This window comes from Uranotaenia lowii, chromosome 1 (genome assembly GCF_029784155.1).
Source record: "Uranotaenia lowii strain MFRU-FL chromosome 1, ASM2978415v1, whole genome shotgun sequence".
Lineage (NCBI taxonomy): Eukaryota > Metazoa > Arthropoda > Insecta > Diptera > Culicidae > Uranotaenia > Uranotaenia lowii.
The window spans coordinates 66,492,842-66,499,991 of NC_073691.1; the positions used below are offsets into that span (position 1 = coordinate 66,492,842).

Consider the following 7,150-nt stretch of genomic DNA (forward strand, 5'->3'; position numbering starts at 1 on the left):
CCTTTAAATCATCTTCATCTGTACGCACTGCAACATGATCTACACATTGTTTCTCAATTTTCAACACCATAAAATTTTAGATTTTTCACTTTAATCAATTTTAAAACGCGTTTTTACTTTAATTTGTTCACTAGAGGCGAACAGAGCATTATCAATGAAGGCATAATGAGCCGTTTCTGCCGGGGAATCTAGCAGCGAATTCAACTCGATGAAGTCAACTGAATAATAGAGCTACAACTTGACTTTTGTCAGTCGATTTGGCCTATTGGTAAGGTGTCGGGAAGGTAATCAGTAGACTCGAGTTCGATTCCTGTTCGAGGGGATTTTTTTTTTTTGCACATACCATTCATGATTGATTTGACTTCATCGAGTCGAATTAGCTGCTAGAATCCCTGGCAGAAAACGCTCATTATGTCTTCATTAATGGTGCTCATACTGTCTCGGGGGGTTTCTTATTATGCCCCTACAGTGACTGGTTTTCAGCTTTCGGCAAAAAATTTTAAAATGCATTTTTAAACGTTTTTATCTATTTTTTCAAGTTTCGTCCAATTAGGCAATAGACTATTTGAGTGTCTAAACACGAAACAATGATGTAATTCACATATTACAGCTGTTCTCTATGGTTAAATAAGCGTTTTCCTTAAGGTGGCCATTATGCCCTCATCATGCCCTCAATTTATGATTAGAAATCAGTTTTATACTTCTCCTGAGTTAAATGTCTCAAAATTCCATTCGTATTTCAGACTCAATGCAAATCGCTACAGCAGTTCAATGTTGCGTGAATTTAGCTTGTTACTGTCTTTCGATACCATGTTCATTATAAGCCTGGTGTTTACGATTCTTCCATTTGATTCAAGAGCTTGCATTACTGTTATGGTTAAATAGTTTTAGCTTCTTCGGATTAAATAATCTCTTAAATTCTTTGTTTTAAATAGAGTTTTATAGTTTTTTTGGAAATAATTTTATTTAATGGATAAATCAAGACTAAAACTGTGATAAATTTGAATTTTTTTTTCCAAAAAAGTGCATTTCAATCTTTTTGTCGATCTAAAATTTACAAAAATTAAAAGTATTGTTGGAAAAAGTGAATTGCAAAGCAAGTCTGCATCGCGTAAAATTCATCATATTTTGTTCATCCCTTACTTTTTTTTGTTATTCTACTGTGCACTGAAGTTCTTCTTTATTATTAAATTGAACCTTAATGAAGCATTAATGTTACAGTAAAACAATCATAACTTCTACAGTTTTATACCGATTATGGTTGAAACTAGAGAAATTATTGGTTTGAACAAAACATAGAAATCTATTAAAACACCAAAATTTAAACGCATAAATCTGGTCTAAAGCCGTCGATGAAATTGAAGTGTCTCTTGAAAAAAAAAATCATTTTTCATCATTTTGTTGATCATGAATTCGAAAATATTACCAGTACTTCAATTCTTAACATATGTACAAATTCGTGTTTCATTTGGATAACACCAATTATAACAAGGATATTCCAAATAAAAAAATTTTAAATAAAATGTTCATATAGAAATAAGTTTTTCAGAAAATTCAAATCACTTATTTTTCCAGGCATTGGCATTTTTTATTTTTTCAGAATGATAAAAACTTGAATAAATACTCAAAAAATAAATTTTCAATGAAAAAAGTTAATATTCCATTGTATTGAAATAATTTCACAGATACAAATTCTAAATATGGGCTACAAATCTTCATAGAAAACAAAACGTATGGGGACGCATCGACCAAATATTTTAATTTTGCCTGAAAATGATGCAGAAAAGGCTAAATTTCCCATTTCTAAAAAAAATAGAGCTACTGTATTTTTCTTTTACCCATTTTTTTTAAAAAACACACCGTGAATTATTTACTTTTGACGGATTTTTTATGTTGAAGAAATTTAAAAATTGTTCCAAATAATTTTATAAACCTATGAACCTCTGCAGAATGTTCCTAATTTTTTCATAGTAATGTACTTCTTAAAAATATATATAATATAACAAACTTGTGACACTGAGATAGTTGAATCAAATTAAAAAAAATGCACTTACAAAATCGCTGCCTTCCCAAATCTCAACAGATCTCGTTCATCTCATCAACTTATTTTAATTACTCAAACCACAGCACGCAAACCACCAGCCAAACAACCGAGAGGCACCCAGCTAGGCGTTCTCCCTTCTCAGCATCCGTCCTCCTTCCTGATTCTCCTGATCCTCACTCACTTTGGACTTTGGTTAGTTTGACAGCAGCAGCCCATAAACGCGTCCTTTGAACTTCAGTTGAACTGATGCACTTCCCAACAGAAACAGAGATAAAAACAACACATCGTCATCAGGATATGATGGTAGCTCTCTGACGAATTCGTCAGTTTTTTTGCTACTTTTTTACTCTAATAAACTAGCAGAGCGCCACGAATGGTCGTTGGTCACACAGTCGTAACATCACATCACTACGAACTTCACTTTTCATAACACTCTGCCGCCCACAACTTTGCTGCCAAGTGTGAGATGCATCAAATTCTTTTTTAAAAAGAACTGCTCACCATCACCATATCACATCAGGATGCTGTTCGCCGGACACGGTTGATGAATTTCCATCACCGAAAAATATTCTCCCATCATCAGCACGTCATCAAAATCGGCCGGCATTTCCGTCTACTTCAGTAAGACTGTGCTTCACAGGATCATTTCGTCTACTTCAGAATCAGAGGAAAAAATGCACACGACATCATCGTTTCCCGGTTGTTTTGAATTACTTAAAGTTAAGTGAAACGGTTGGTTGAAAGCAAACGGAGAAAAATTACAAACTATATCTTCACTTCATCATTTGATCCAGCTGAACATTTTTGCTGTTTTGAAAGGGCGTTTGATCCTTTTTTAACGGTTCCCACATTTTAAAAAAAATAATAAGTTTGACTAAGACAAACCACTAAATATTTTCTCGAAGATAATTTTTAAGCGGGTTTATTAAATATTTAAACAATAACAATAACTTCACTGATCAACCTACCCAAAAGAGGTCCTTCAAATGGTCCATCTGATCAAGATAAATTCCCACGAGCAACGATCAATTAGCCGACAGCGCGCAACCGACAGCTCCCGGGGCTAGTTTATGAGCTTGTCCGAACCGACCCGATGCCAGAAGTAAACTAAAACAAATTGTACCTTGAGCCAGCATCGTCCTGGGGAAGGACGAATTGCCGCTATTAGCAGGATTTTCGGATTCGGTCTTCCTACCCACCCACAACAACAAACGGGAAACCCGAAGCGCCCAAAGGGGGGTGGCGAATGATGGGGGAAAACTCAGTTGTACCCACTCAGTCGTTCAAAGAAGCAACTCCACGTGCGACGATGGGAAATAGTCTCTGTCGAACGAAGGATGAGCCGAACCCGTGTTAGGTGAAACCACGAAGCAGATCAGCTGGAAGCCTTCGGGCTGTTCGGTGTGAAATGTTCGGTACGAGAGATGCGATGAAACTGAGAAAGAGAGAGACGGTGAAATTTGTTTTCCCTCGTTGGGGAAAAAAACATCGCAGCTTTGAGAACCGTAGTAAAAGGAATGAAATAAAAAAACCTGATACATGAATTTGAAATAAAACTAATATCTATGAATGCTAAATGCAGTTAAAAATGATATTGTAGTATTTATTGAAATAAGTTCATAATATCAAACGAAATAGTGGATTCGATCATGGCTCAAAGGTTCTAGTGATTCTGCTATATAAGTTTAATTTTAAGATGGATAAACTTCTGCAGCTTCATGTTTCTGAAATTTTTCTCACTATCCGCCAACTACATTAACCGCACATTTAAAATTTAAATCAAATCATGTTTAGCCAGATTCCAATTTTTTTGAAATCCTTACATTTTAATTTTTTTTTACGTGAAAATGCATGCCAAATGTTTTTGTACAGAAGAAGCGAATGGGGTTGTAGACCTTGGGTTAACGTGGGCCACCGCAATATTTCAAAAGTGTGTTGAGATGAAAATCTCCATTTAATTGTCATAGTTGTCGCTCTAAGCATATTTTTATATACATATACTCGAGTTTAATACCGTATTTGTTTTCTCCCCTCGTTCAGTGTTCCACCGTACCTGATAAAAACAAACAAAAATCGTCGCCAGTGTATTGCTACCTCACTCACTCGCACGCTCTCTCGCAACACTGACAAAATTTTCAGGGCAACACCGCTCGATGACAGTGCAACACCAGGTCAAAACCAGTGCAACACTGTCCGAATAAACAAACTGTTTGACAGCACCTAGTGGTGCACCAGTGCAACACTAGTGCAACACTCGTCATAAACAAATACGGTATAAGTTGTATCGGTTCACCGTGATGATGATGTAAGCTTTTGTACTGTCATCTCCATCATTATTCTATTGTTCGGCAATCATCAATTGCGAATTGCCCAAAGCATGTGGCAAACCAATACAAACATTGTTTTGATTCTGCTGCAATCGGCAGAATCTTTGGTCCTGGAATTGTTTATCCAGGATCTGAACAACGTGAAACTGTAAGTATCAATACCTCTCCTCAATTCGTAAATTGAGAATGCTGAACAGCTTCGCATGCCTCGCACTTGGTATCGTCTTCATGAACGTATCAGCTGACTGATCCTCAGTCGATTGGTGTCGTAAATAAAACTTACCGTTTCTCACGATCTCCCTGATGAATGCATACTTCACGATCAGATGTTTCATCCGCTAATGGGTCCGCGTCTCCTCCAGGTACTGGATGTTGTGCTCCATTAATGTGAAAGGAGTGCTAACAACACTCAATTCACTCAAAAAGTTTGTTGACCATAAACGTAGGGCAGCAATCTCTGCTTACATCGATGACAAACTGACCTTCTGCTGACGTTTCTTTGACCACGAAATAAGATTCCCGAAAATCATATGAGCCTGATGCTGATGTTCGATCATCGGAGCCGTTGGAAAATCTGCATCAGCATATCAGATGAGTGGTTCCGATTTCGCTTTTCTGCAGAATACCAAAGCCGTATCAGTCGTACCTCGAAGGTATCACAGAACACGGCGCAGAACAGGCCCACTTGAAAAGTAGTACTTGCTCAGTGCGCTAACCGCAGCACAGATATTTTGCCTTTAAGATGTCGCCAGGTATTGTAGACAACCGATCGGTTCTTTGAAGGACTGTTCAGTGATAACCTCACCATCGTTCAGCTTCGTCCAGTGAACGTTCGTGTCAAGCGGTGTCGGGTTTCTTGTTACATGGGGTAAGCTAACCGCTTCCCAAATCTTGCTCTCATCCGGGGTAGCTTCTCCCTTGTCGAAAGCAGTCTTCCATAATCGCTTATCGTTCCCGTTCTTCAGCTTGTTGATGTTCTGAAGAGGCTTCTCGTCATTTTAAGCGGCTACGTTAGCCACGTAGCGCTGAAAAGCTTCAATGGTTCGCTAACTGCGTCACAGGACCGTTTCTGGATTGACGGAATCTTAATCATCATTATCATCTTCGTCATCGCTCTCTCGTAGTCTCGTCGTAGTCAGACTCCTCAATCGATGTTTCCGGTGACTGATAACCTCAACATGCGAACAGACAGAGTTTCTTGCATGTTGCTTTATGCTAACCCCAGAAAGCATCCTTTTGTAGCAAATAGGTCCCTTTTACGGTGGCTCCGACTATTGGCCAGGCTGCAATAAGGAGCACTCATCCAAATTGCCTCAGAAATCAAGAAGTGGTTAAAATCGCTGGCAACTAACTGTCGCTTGAACCACCTCCTCCACAGCACCCGGAACAGCTTCCAACCATCGAAGTCAAGCTCGCGCATGCTAACGTAGCCCTAATACAAAGCATTTTCTTGACTTGCAGCTTCACGGACTTTCGTCCAATTGCGTCCAACGTTCAACAGCATGCGCCAAATATGGCCCTGATACGTTGCTGATAACTAATCGTCTCCCAGATCATAAACAAACAAACAAATTCAACCGCTGGTTTGGATGAGCCCACGTGTGCTGACTGCAACGTAGCTCCACATCATTAGAATCACCCTCGATTAAGCAGCTTTTTCCAACCCTCGACCCGGGCTTATCTCCCATCTGGAGCATTCGGACTTGACAAATCCTGGTTGCAGATTTCGAGAGTCCTCGCACTAGCCGTCGGAAATAAACTCACACTGCTAACCGACCCTCTGTGATGATGGTCCGCTATGCTTGGATCAGCAAAGGCATGCTGACCAAGTAACCCTCTCGATCCGTGAGCCTCCTCGAACTCTGGTGTTACATGCTGGCTGGTCTGGCCGGCTGGCTGCTGGCAGGCCCTGTGCTATGGTGTTCTGGCTGCTTGCGGGCTTTTCGACTCTGGTGGGCTCTTTTGCGCTGGTCGCTGATGAATTTGCTAACCGCAAGTATTGAGAGTACCTCTCTCACTTAATCTTTCCAGACGTATCTGGGCCCATACCCTTTTGAAAATAAAGTTTTTCATGCGGGTTTCAGTGGTGGAATAGAGTAACTTTTATTCACATTTTGTTCAAGTCCGTTTACTATAATCTGTTACAATAGCGACAGTAATTTGTCTCTAGTACAATGAAGTGATATCCTCGCATTATAATGTTTTCAATTCTGTGTGATATTCTGAGCTAATCCCCAGAATATCTGGCAACAGTGCTGAGTAACCACGAAATCGAGTTAGAGTTGCCCAGCAAACATTTTCTTAGGTATATTTTTCAAACAACTTAGTTATACGTCTCATATACATTATAGAATGATCGTATGTAACTCGAAAAAATTCACAGCAAAAATTATTTCCTGTAAAATTACACAAAAAGGAGCAGGACATTTACCGTAATTTTACAGGTCGAAAACATGATTACGTGACATTTAATTTTTAGTGTACAATTTTTTTACAGGACATTTGCTGTGATGATGAATGAATTTTCGTTAACTTTCAAGGAAAACAATTTCAAAGTACAGGTTTTGTTAATTACAGGGGATTCATTTTAAAGGTTGCAGTTTTCAGTGGCACGTAATAGTCAAAAAAATTTTCTGTGTAGCATATACCTACCAGAGTGGAGGCAATATACATACATATTTTTAACTTCTGGCTAAAGCGATAAAAGTATAGGATTTGGACGATATTTGACACCTTATACATACATATTGAATGAATGCAAGAGAGCACAAGTTTTTCC

At 38.8% G+C, this 7,150-nt stretch overlaps 1 protein-coding gene across 1 annotated transcript in view; it reads right to left on the minus strand.

Annotated features, from left to right (window-relative positions):
* Positions 1-3,132, minus strand: part of LOC129738993 (carbonic anhydrase-related protein 10) — a 318,155-nt gene extending 315,023 nt beyond the window's left edge. Inside the window, exon 1 of the mRNA XM_055730346.1 lies at positions 2,055-3,132. The gene's annotated coding sequence lies outside the window, so the exon portion shown is untranslated. The remainder of the gene's footprint in view (positions 1-2,054) is intronic.
* Positions 3,133-7,150: the final 4,018 nt, after the last annotated feature.